The sequence below is a fragment of the Rhipicephalus microplus genome, unplaced genomic scaffold, assembly GCF_043290135.1.
Source record: "Rhipicephalus microplus isolate Deutch F79 unplaced genomic scaffold, USDA_Rmic scaffold_13, whole genome shotgun sequence".
NCBI lineage: Eukaryota > Metazoa > Arthropoda > Arachnida > Ixodida > Ixodidae > Rhipicephalus > Rhipicephalus microplus.
In genome coordinates, this window is record NW_027464586.1 from 5579903 (window position 1) to 5592146 (window position 12244).

General features: G+C 48.6%; 3 non-coding genes across 3 annotated transcripts; all 3 read left to right on the top strand.

Annotated features, from left to right (window-relative positions):
* The first annotated feature begins 2118 nt into the window (after positions 1-2118).
* TRNAN-GUU (transfer RNA asparagine (anticodon GUU)) lies at positions 2119-2195 on the top strand. Its single transcript has one exon. It is a non-coding gene; the product is annotated as a tRNA-Asn (tRNA).
* A 658-nt stretch (positions 2196-2853) lies between these two features.
* TRNAN-GUU (transfer RNA asparagine (anticodon GUU)) lies at positions 2854-2930 on the top strand. The gene has a single exon. It is a non-coding gene; the product is annotated as a tRNA-Asn (tRNA).
* Positions 2931-5501: 2571 nt separating this feature from the next.
* On the top strand, positions 5502-5578 carry TRNAN-GUU (transfer RNA asparagine (anticodon GUU)). Its single transcript has one exon. It is a non-coding gene; the product is annotated as a tRNA-Asn (tRNA).
* The last annotated feature ends 6666 nt before the right edge of the window (positions 5579-12244 follow it).

Below are 12244 nucleotides of genomic sequence, written 5' to 3' on the forward strand. Positions count from 1 at the left end.
TTTTTTCTTAGGGCTGATAGCTCTGAAGAAATGTTCTGACGGTGGTGAGAGTGGAGCACGACTGTCTCCGTGGCGCAATTGGCTATGCGAAAGGCTGTTAACCGGAAGGTTGGAGGTTCGAGCCCTCCCGGGAGTGGTGTGTTGCTTTTTTTTGGGCTGATAGCTTTGAAGATATGTTCTGATGGTGGTGAGAGTGGAGCAGGACTGTCTCCGTGACAAATTGGCTAGCGCGATCGGCTGTTAACCGAAAGGTTGGAGGTACGAGCCCACCCGGTGGAGGTGCGGCGCTTTTTTTCTTTGGGCTGATAGCTTGGAAGATATGTCCTGATGGTGGTGAGAGTGGAGAACGACTGTCTCCGTGGCGCAATTGGCTAGCGCGATCGGCTGTTAACCGAGAGGTTGGAGGTACGAGCCTTCCCGGGAGTGGTGTGTAGCTTTTTTTTATTTTGGGCTGATAGCTTTGAAAATATGTTTTGATGGTGGTGAGTGTGGAGCAGGACTGTCTCCGTGACGCATTTGGCTAGCGCGATCGGCTGTTAACCGAAAGGTTGGAGGTACGAGCCCACCCGGTGGAGGTGCGGCGCTTTTTTTTCTTTGGACTGATAGCTTTGAAGATATGTCCTGATGGTGGTGAGAGTGGAGCACGACTGTCTTCGTGGCGTAATTGGCTAGCGAGATCGGCTGTTAACCGAGAGGTTGGAGGTTCGAGCCCACCCGGTGGTGATGCGGCGATTTTTTACCTTTGGGCTGATAGCTCTGAAAAAATGTTCTGACGGTGGTGAGAGTGGAGCACGACTGTCTCCGTGGCGCAATTGGCTATGCGAAAGGCTGTTAACCGGAAGGTTGGAGGTACGAGTCCACCCGGTGGTGGTGCGGCGCTTTTTTTTCTTTGGGCTGATCGCTTTGAAGATATGTTCTGATGGTGGTGAGAGTGGAGCACGACTGTCTTCGTGGCGCAATAGGCTAGCGCGATCGGCTCTTAACCGACAGGTTGGAGGTACGAGCCCTCCAAGGAGTGGTGTGTTGCTTTTTATTCTTTGGGCTGATAGCTTTGAAGATATGTTCTGATGGTGGTGAGAGTGGAGCATGACTGTCTCCGTGGCGCAATCGGCTAGCGCGATCGGCTGTTAACTGAAAGGTTAGAGGTACGAGCCCACCCGGTGGTGGTGCGGCGCTTTTTTTTGGGCTCATAGCTCTGAAGAAATGTTCTGACAAAGGTGTGAGTGGAGCACGACTGTCTCCGTGGCGCAATTGGCTAGCGCGATCGGCTGTTAACCGAAAGGTTGGAGGTTCGAGCCCTCCCGGGAGTGGTGTGTTGCTTTTTTATTTTGGGCTGATAGCTTTGAAAATATGTTTTGATGGTGGTGAGAGTGGAGCACGACTGTCTCCTTGCGCAATTGGCTAGCGCGATCGTCTGTTAACCGAGAGGTTGGAGGTTGGAGCCCACCCGGTGGTGGTGCGGCGATTTTTTTCCTTTTGGCTGATAGCTCTGAAGAAATGTTCTGACGGTGGTGAGAGTGGAGCACGATTGTCTCCATGGCACAATTGGCTATGCGATCGGCTGTTAACTGAAAGGTTGGAGGTTCGAGTCCTCCCGGGAGTGGTGTATTGCTTTTTTTTCTTTGGGCTGATAGCTTTGAAAATATGTTCTGATGGTGGGGAGAGTGGAGCACGACTGTCTCCGTGGCGCAATTGGCTAGCGCGATCGGCTGTTAACTGAAAGTTTGGAGGTACGAGCCCACCCGGTGGTGGTGTGGCGCTTTTTTTTCTTTGGGCTGATAGCTCTGAAGAAATGTTCTGACGGTGGTGAGAGTGGAGCACGACTGTCTTCGTGGCGCAATTGGCTATGCGATCGGCTGTTAACTGAAAGGCTGGAGGTTGGAGCCCTCCCGGGAGTGGTGTGTTGCTTTTTTTTTCTTTGGGCTGATAGGTTTGAAAATATGTTTTGATGGTGGTGAGTGTGAAGCAGGACTGTCTCCGTTACGCAATTTGCTAGCGCGATCGGCTGTTAACCGAAAGGTTGGAGGTACGAGCCCACCCGGTGGTGGTGCGGCGCTTTTTTTTCTTTGGGCTGATAGCTTTGAAGAAATGTTCTGATGGTGGTGAGAGTGGAGCACGACTGTCTCCGTGGCGCAATTGGCTAGCGCGGTCGGCTGTTAACCGACAGGTTGGAGGTTCGAGCCCTCCCGGGAGTGGTGTGTTGCTTTTTTTATTTTGCGCTGATAGCTTTGAAAATATGTTTTGATGGTGGTGAGTGTGAAGCAGGACTGTCTCCGTGACGCAATTGGCTAGTGCGGTCGGCTGTTAACCGACAGGTTGGAGGTTCGAGCCCTCCCGGGAGTGGTGTGTTGCTTTTTTTTGGGCTGATAGCTTAGAAGATATGTTCTGATGGTGGTGAGAGGGGAGCACGACTGTCTCCGTGGCGCAATTTGCTATCGCGATCGGCTGTTAACCGAAAGGTTGGAGGTACGAGCCCACATGGTGGTGGTGCGGCACTTTTTTTTTCTTTGGGCTGATAGCTCTGAAGAAATGTTCTGACGGTGGTGAGAGTGGAGCACGACTGTCGCCGTGGCGCAATTGGCTATGCGAAAGGCTGTTAACAGGAAGGTTGGAGGTTCGAGCCCTCCCGGGAGTGGTGTGTTGCTTTTTTTTCTTTGGGCTGATAGCTTTGAAGATATGTTTTCATGGTGGTGAGAGTGGAGCAGGACTGTCTCCGTGGCGCAATTGGCTAGCGCGATTGGCTGTTACCGAGAGGTTGGAGGTACGAGCCCACCCGGTGGTGGTGCGGCGCTTTTTTTTCTTTGGGCTGATAGCTTTGAAGAAATGTTCTGATGGTGGTGAGAGTGGAGCACGACTGTCTCCGTGGCGCAATTGGCTAGCGCGGTCGGCTGTTAACCGACAGGTTGGAGGTTCGAGTCCTCCCGGTAGTGATGTGTTGCTTTTTTTATTTTGGGCTGATAGCTTTGAAAATATGTTTTGATGGTGGTGAGTGTGAAGCAGGACTGTCTCCGTGACGCAATTGGCTAGCGCGATCGGCTGTTAACCGAAAGGTTGGAGGTACGAGTCCACCCGGTGGACGTGCGGCGCTTTTTTTTCTTTGGCCTGATAGCTTTGAAGATATGTCCTGACGGTGGTGAGAGTGGAGCACGACTGTCTCCATGGCGCAAGTGGCTATGCGATCGGCTGTTAACTGAAAGGTTGGAGGTTCCAGCCCTCCCGGGAGTGATGTGTTGCTTTTTTTGGGCTGATAGCTTAGAAGATATGTTCTGATGGTGGTGAGAGTGGAGCACGACTGTCTCCGTGGCGCAATTTGCTATCGCGATCGGCTGTTAACCGAAAGGTTGGAGGTACGAGCCCACACGGTGGTGGTGCGGCACTTTTTTTTTCTTTGGGCTGATAGCTCTGAAGAAATGTTCTGACGGTGGTGAGAGTGGAGCACGACTGTCTCCGTGGCGCAATTGGCTATGCGAAAGGCTGTTAACCGGAAGGTTGGAGGTACGAGTCCACCCGGTGGTGGTGCGGCGCTTTTTTTTCTTTGGGCTGATCGCTTTGAAGATATGTTCTGATGGTGGTGAGAGTGGAGCACGACTGTCTCCGTGGCGCAATAGGCTAGCGCGATCGGCTCTTAACCAAAAGGTTGGAGGTACGAGCCCTCCAAGGAGTGGTGTGTTGCTTTTTATTCTTTGGGCTGATAGCTTTGAAGATATGTTCTGATGGTGGTGAGAGTGGAGCATGACTGTCTCCGTGGCGCAATCGGCTAGCGCGATCGGCTGTTAACTGAAAGGTTAGAGGTACGAGCCCACCCGGTGGTGGTGCGGCGCTTTTTTTTGGGCTGATAGCTCTGAAGAAATGTTCTGACAAAGGTGTGAGTGGAGCACGACTGTCTCCGTGGCGCAATTGGCTAGCGCGATCGGCTGTTAACCGAAAGGTTGGAGGTTCGAGCCCTCCCGGGAGTGGTGTGTTGCTTTTTTTATTTTGGGCTGATAGCTTTGAAAATATGTTTTGATGGTGGTGAGTGTGGAGCAGGACTGTCTCCGTGGCGCAATTGGCTAGCGCGATGGGCTGTTAACCAAAAGGTTGGAGGTACGAGCCTACCCGGTGGAGGTGCGGCGCTTTTTTTTCTTTGGGCTGATAGCTTTGAAGATATGTTCTGATGGTGGAGAGAGTGGAGCACGACTGTCTCCTTGGCGCAATTGGCTAGCGCGATCGGCTGTTAAGCGAGAGGTTGGAGGTTGGAGCCCACCCGGTGGTGGTGCGGCGATTTTTTTCCTTTTGGCTGATAGCTCTGAGAAATGTTCTGACGGTGGTGAGAGTGGAGCACGATTGTCTCCATGGCGCAATTGGCTATGCGATCGGCTGTTAACTGAAAGGTTGGAGGTTCCAGTCCTCCCGGGAGTGGTGTATTGCTTTTTTTTCTTTGGGCTGATAGCTTTGAAGATATGTTCTGATGGTGGTGAGAACGGAGCACGACTGTCTCCGTGGCGCAATTGGCTAGCGCGATCGGCTGTTAACCGAAAGTTTGGAGGTACGAGCCCACCCGGTGGTGGTGCAGCGCTTTTTTTTCTTTGGGCTGATAGCTTTGAAGAAATGTTCTGATGGTGGTGAGAGCGGAGCACGACTGTCTCCGTGGCGCAATTGGCTAGCGCGATCGGCTGTTAACCGAGAGGTTGGAGGTACGAGCCCACCCGTTGGTGGTGCGGCGCTTTTTTTTCTTTTGGCTGATAGCTTTGAAGAAATGTTCTGATGGTGGTGAGAGTGGAGCACCACTGTCTCCGTGGCGCAATTGGCTAGCGCGGTCGGCTGTTAACCAAAAGGTTGGAGGTTCGAGCCCTCCCGGGAGTGGTGTGTAGCTTTTTTCTTATTTTGGGCTGATAGCTTTGAAAATATGTTTTGATGGTGGTGAGTGTGGAGCAGGACTGTCTCCGTGACGCATTTGGCTAGCGCGATCGGCTGTTAACCGAAAGGTTGGAGGTACGAGCCCTCCCGGGAGTGGTGTGTTGCTTTTTTTTGGGCTGATAGCTTAGAAGATATGTTCTGATGGTGGTGAGAGGGGAGCACGACTGTCTCCGTGGCGCAATTTGCTATCGCGATCGGCTGTTAACCGAAAGGTTGGAGGTACGAGCCCACATGGTGGTGGTGCGGCACTTTTTTTTTCTTTGGGCTGATAGCTCTGAAGAAATGTTCTGACGGTGGTGAGAGTGGAGCACGACTGTCGCCGTGGCGCAATTGGCTATGCGAAAGGCTGTTAACAGGAAGGTTGGAGGTTCGAGCCCTCCCGGGAGTGGTGTGTTGCTTTTTTTCTTTGGGCTGATAGCTTTGAAGATATGTTTTCATGGTGGTGAGAGTGGAGCAGGACTGTCTCCGTGGCGCAATTGGCTAGCGCGATTGGCTGTTACCGAGAGGTTGGAGGTACGAGCCCACCCGGTGGTGGTGTGGCGCTTTTTTTTCTTTGGGCTGATAGCTTTGAAGAAATGTTCTGATGGTGGTGAGAGTGGAGCACGACTGTCTCCGTGGCGCAATTGGCTAGCGCGGTCGGCTGTTAACCGACAGGTTGGAGGTTCGAGCCCTCCCGGGAGTGGTGTGTTGCTTTTTTTATTTTGGGCTGATAGCTTTGAAAATATGTTTTGATGGTGGTGAGTGTGAAGCAGGACTGTCTCCGTGACGCAATTGGCTAGCGCGATCGGCTGTTAAGCGAGAGGTTGGAGGTTGGAGCCCACCCGGTGGTGGTGCGGCGATTTTTTTCCTTTTGGCTGATAGCTCTGAAGAAATGTTCTGACGGTGGTGAGAGTGGAGCACGATTGTCTCCATGGCGCAATTGGCTATGCGGTCGGCTGTTAACTGAAAGGTTGGAGGTTCCAGCCCTCCCGGGAGTGGTGTGTTGCTTTTTTTTGGGCTGATAGCTTAGAAGATATGTTCTGATGGTGGTGAGAGTGGAGCACGACTGTCTCCGTGGCGCAATTTGCTATCGCGATCGGCTGTTAACCGAAAGGTTGGAGGTACGAGCCCACACGGTGGTGATGCGGCACTTTTTTTTTCTTTGGGCTGATAGCTCTGAAGAAATGTTCTGACGGTGGTGAGAGTGGAGCACGACTGTCTCCGTGGCGCAATTGGCTATGCGAAAGGCTGTTAACCGGAAGGTTGGAGGTTCGAGCCCTCCCGGGAGTGGTGTGTTGCTTTTTTTCTTTGGGCTGATAGCTTTGAAGATATGTTCTGATGGTGGTGAGAGTGGAGCAGGACTGTCTCCGTGACGCAATTGGCTAGCGCGATCGGCTGTTAACCGAAAGGTTGGAGGTACGAGCCCACCCAGTGGAGGTGCGGCGCTTTTTTTCTTTGGGCTGATAGCTTTGAAGATATGTCCTGATGGTGGTGAGAGTGGAGAACGACTGTCTCCGTGGCGCAATTGGCTAGCGCGATCGGCTGTTAACCGAGAGGTTGGAGGTACGAGCCCACCCGTTGGTGGTGCGGCGCTTTTTTTTCTTTGGGCTGATAGCTTTGAAGAAATGTTCTCATGGTGGTGAGAGTGGAGCACGACTGTCTCCGTGGCGCAATTGGCTATGCGAAAGGCTGTTAACCGGAAGGTTGGAGGTTCGAGCCCTCCCGGGAGTGGTGTGTTGCTTTTTTTCTTTGGGCTGATAGCTTTGAAGATATGTTCTGATGGTGGTGAGAGTGGAGCAGGACTGTCTCCGTGACGCAATTGGCTAGCGCGATTGGCTGTTAACCGAAAGGTTGGAGGTACGAGTCCACCCGGTGGTGGTGCGGCGCTTTTTTTTCTTTGGGCTGATCGCTTTGAAGATTTATTTATTTATTTATTTTATTTGCAAAATACTGCTAGCCTAAAAAAGGCTGTAAGCAGGAGTGGGAATACAAAGATGATATATATACATACTGCGCAAAAGAAAGCGATAACGGCATGCTTCACACTAGGTACTCTTCTACAGCAATAATATCATCAGTTATATCGATCATCACAGCAGTAGGTAACTACACTGTAACCATTATATTCTAAATGCCAGTAATACATACATGGAATAAAAGAATATATGTATTTCCTTACATATAAGGTGACGATACACACAAGTGAACATATACAAAGAAGATTAGTAAACTCGTACATTTACACAGTCGTCAAATGAGCCTGAAGTGTTGAAATGAAATCTGCTGTGGTCATGCGTTCCACGACATCGGCTGGGAGCTCGTTCCATTCCCTTACTGTTCGTGGGAAAAATGTGTTGTGAAATACATCTGTTCGGCAGTTATAGTCTCGTAGTTTTTTTGAGTGATGAGAACGTGTGATTCGCTTACTTACAGGTTGAATGAAATGATCCCTTTCTATTCCTATTTTATTATGATAAATTTTGTATAGGTACCCTAGTCTTTCCGTGTGGCGTCGTAATTCCAGGGGTTCCAATTCAGCCCTTTCCACTAACGTACTTGCCGATGTCCGCCAGCTGTACATATTAAAAATAAAGCGTACCGATTTTCTTTGAACACTTTCCAAGTGGACAATGTTCCTTTTCGTGTGAGGGTCCCATACTATCGATGCGTATTCGATTATTGGTCGGATAAACGTTTTATAGGCTAATAGCTTCATATCTTGAGGAGCTTGGCGCAAAGTTCGTCTTAAGTATCCTAGTTTAGTTACTGCTTTTTTCTTTATGTAAGAAATGTGCTCATTCCACCGAAGATCCGATGTGAGTATGACACCTAGGTATTTAAAAGATTTTACTTTGGATAATACGCTTCCATTTAAGCTGTAGCTAAGCTGTAGCGGTGAATTCTTTCTAGTTATCCTCATGAGAACGGTCTTTTGGGGGTTAATTTTCATTTGCCAGGTTTCACACCATTTCTCAACGTGCTGAAGAGCTTCTTTTAGTTGGACGTGGTCATGAAGGTTGTCAATTCTGTGATAAATTACGCAGTCATCTGCGAATAGTTTAATTTTGACCGGTATCTGGTCAACTATGTCATTTATAAATATTAGGAAGAATAACGGCCCCAACACCGACCCTTGTGGAACGCCCGACCCGACAGCTGCAGGAGTTGAGCAAACATTATCAATTGAAACACATTGCTGTCTGTGGCGCAAGTAGGCCTCTATCCACGATACTAATGCAGTATTCTTTAGAATTGCCCTAACCTTTATTATTAGTTTTGAATGCGAAACACAATCAAAAGCTTTTTGGAAATCCAAAAAAATCACGTCTATTTGAGATTGAGCATCAATAGCAGCAGCAAAATCATGCACGGTTTCAAGGAGTGCCGTCACTGTAGATTTACCTTTGCGAAAACCATGTTGCCTATTATCAATAAGGTTGTTCTTTTCCAGAAACGACGATATGTGCGCGAAAATTATGTGCTCTAGCGTCTTTGAGCAGGAGCACAGTAGGGAGATTGGCCTGTAACAAGTTACTTGGCGCGAGTCCCCACCTTTCGGTATCGGAATAATTTTACTGTACTTCCATTCTGTTGGTAGTTGAGCTTCTGAGAGCGATTTTTTAAATATTAAACATAAGTACTTGGAGCACCATTCAGCGTACCTGACTAAAAAGGTGTTGGGTATGCCGTCAATTCCAGGAGTTTTCTTTGTGTCCAATTTTAACAACAGTGACAGCACACCTTCTTCGGACACAAAAATATCACTTATAGACGGAGCATCTTTTGCAGGAATGAAAGATGGGTCACTAGCATCATCCTGTACAAATACGGAGCAGAAAAAGCGGTTAAAAGTCGATGCTAATTGTAGTTTATCCGACACGTTGCCACCGTTCACAGTAAGGTTTAACTGCGATTTTTGCTTTGAGGAAAAATGTCTCCAGAATTTAGCCGGAGCCGTGTAGAGAAAGTTTTTTAATGTCACGTTGAAGTAGTAATTTTTAGCTTCAGCGATACTGTCCCTAAGAGCCAAGCGTATGGCACACAGTTTCGATACATTCGCAGGAGAGGGGCGTTGCCGGCACGTTTTTCTTATCCTTTTCGCTTTGCGCTCAAGGCGAACAACTTCCTTAGTAAGCCATGGTTTTGAAAATTTTTTTATGCTTTTACTTTTCATAGGGACAAAATCTTTGATACACTTAAGAACGAGATTTTTGAAAAATAGCCATAACTCATCGATACTGCAATCACTTGATTGATAGAAAGAAAGAAAATTTGAGAACGATTCATCCATTGCATCCAAAATGCCCACGTCATTTGCACGTGCGAAAACCGGGACAACACGCACTTCGTTTTTCTTTTTAGGCACATGGCCAAGATTCAGTGTCAATGTAATCAACTTATGATCCGATATTTCATCGAGAACGGCAACTACGGGTTCTTTACTAAGCAGGTTTCTGCTAACGAGAAAAAGGTCTAGGATAGAATTCGCTGAGTTGCTGATGCGAGTTGGCTCTTTGACTAACTGAGAAAGGTTATGAAAGAAAACTAGATCAGTTAACTGTTCTGCAACAGTGCTAAGAGGCTCCGGAATTTCGTTACTCCAATCAATGGATGGCAGATTGAAGTCACCAGCTATCAAAAAATTATTGATGTGGACGACGTTGTCACATAAGAATTGGTTTAGTTTCTCGAAGAATGTACTGTTGTCATTTGGGGGGCGGTAAAATCCACCTACTACTAAGCTGCATTCATTCAGGCATATTTTAGCGATGACACATTCAACACCAGCTATAGGGGAAAGTCTGTTTATATGTAACGTATCTTGGTAAAGAATGGCAACTCCTCCCCCTCGGGAGCTTCTATCATTACGAAGGATAGCGTAGCCTGGCGGGACGATTTCAGAATCGGATATGTCATTGTGCAACCAAGTTTCCGTAATTACGACTACCTGAGGTTTATACGAGAGAATAACACTTTCCAGCACGTCAACTTTATTCACAATACTGCGAGCATTAAACTGGAGGCAAAGGAATGGTTTATTAACGACCGCTGGTCACTGTTCGTTTCTAGTATTCTTGCGCTGAACAAGAACTCTCATTTTTTGGCTGTCATCCCATTCAAAAAGATTGTTTTCAATTTTAATTTTATCGTGAATCAGCTTAACTTTTTTACCAGACTTTCTGATGTCAGTTGTGCTCTCCCACAGGTTTCTTCTTTTCTGTCTAGTGCACGCGGAAAAATCCTCTGCTATAGAAGTTCGCTGTCCTTTTAACTTATAGCCGTTTTTCAAAACATTAATCTTTTCGCGGTAGTCAAATAACTTTAGGATTACAGGCCGAGGTTTGCGACTATGACTACGGCCTATCCTATGAATCCTTTCGATAGACGTTATTTTTGTGCCTAGTACCTCTTCGAAAATACCTTTCACAACACTTTGCTCAAGGTCTGCTTGTGTTTCATTCTGTTTTTCTGGAACGCCAAACACCAAAAGGTTGTTTCTTCTCCCGCGGTCCTCAAGGTCGACTAACTTTTTTTCCATGTCCTTCACTTTCTTGTCCAGAAGGTGGGTGACTGAGGAGACCTCTTTAATAAGAGAGGCTGTCGAGTCGACAACCTTAAATTTCTGTTCAATTTCATCGAGCCTTTTCTGTATCACCTTTTGCCCCGCTAGAATCTCAGTGAGCAATTCTTCGGTGGTAGGACCTGGGTTTGATTCTATATCACCGCAAAGAATCAACAAAGCACATGCGAAATCCTGCACAAACATAGCTATAGCACTGAAACACTCTGGGCATGTCAGCTGGATAAAACAGCGGTTACTGGATTTACAGGAAGACGCAGTGTTACAGACCTGCATGTAGAACAGGAACGGATTAGTTGCCATGTTGACCGTTGGCCAGCTGACACACCCACTGAAGGAAGCCGTGCGACGAGGTACATTTAAAGCCGGGTCCGGTGACGTAGACCGCGCTGCACGTGACTTGATCCCATCTTCAGTGTAGTTTAGCGAAAACCATACGCTGTCGCAGCATGCCGCCGTGGTTTCATCGGTAATGTTCGTTGTTGCTTGAGATGCGCTGGCTTTGGTCACTCCAGCAAAAAGTAGAATCTGCATGTAGAACAGGAACGGATTAGTTGCCATGTTGACCGTTGGCCAGCTGACACACCCACTGAAGGAAGCCGTGCGACGAGGTACATTTAAAGCCGGGTCCGGTGACGTAGACCGCGCTGCACGTGACTTGATCCCATCTTCAGTGTAGTTTAGCGAAAACCATACGCTGTCGCAGCATGCCGCCGTGGTTTCATCGGTAATGTTCGTTGTTGCTTGAGATGCGCTGGCTTTGGTCACTCCAGCAAAAAGTAGAATCTGCATGTAGAACAGGAACGGATTAGTTGCCATGTTGACCGTTGGCCAGCTGACACACCCACTAGATATGTTCTGATGGTGGTGAGAGTGGAGCACGACTGTCTCCGTGGCGCAATAGGCTAGCGCGATCGGCTCTTAACCGAAAGGTTGGAGGTACGAGCCCTCCAAGGAGTGGTGTGTTGCTTTTTATTCTTTGGGCTGATAGCTTTGAAGATATGTTCTGATGGTGGTGAGAGTGGAGCATGACTGTCTCCGTGGCGCAATCGGCTAGCGCGATCGGCTGTTAACTGAAAGGTTAGAGGTACGAGCCCACCCGGTGGTGGTGCGGCGCTTTTTTTGGGCTGATAGCTCTGAAGAAATGTTCTGACAAAGGTGTGAGTGGAGCACGACTGTCTCCGTGGCGCAATTGGCTAGCGCGATCGGCTGTTAACCGAAAGGTTGGAGGTTCGAGCCCTCCCGGGAGTGGTGTGTTGCTTTTTTTATTTTGGGCTGATAGCTTTGAAAATATGTTTTGATGGTGGTGAGTGTGGAGCAGGACTGTCTCCGTGGCGCAATTGGCTAGCGCGATGGGCTGTTAACCGAAAGGTTGGAGGTACGAGCCTACCCGGTGGAGGTGCGGCGCTTTTTTTTCTTTGGGCTGATAGCTTTGAAGATATGTTCTGATGGTGGAGAGAGTGGAGCACGACTGTCTCCTTGGCGCAATTGGCTAGCGCGATCGGCTGTTAAGCGAGAGGTTGGAGGTTGGAGCCCACCCGGTGGTGGTGCGGCGATTTTTTTCCTTTTGGCTGATAGCTCTGAAGAAATGTTCTGACGGTGGTGAGAGTGGAGCACGATTGTCTCCATGGCGCATTTGGCTATGCGATCGGCTGTTAACTGAAAGGTTGGAGGTTCCTGTCCTCCCGGGAGTGGTGTGTTGCTTTTTTTATTTTGGGCTGATAGCTTTGAAAATATGTTCTGATGGTGGTGAGTGTGGAGCAGGACTGTCTCCGTGGCGCAATTGGC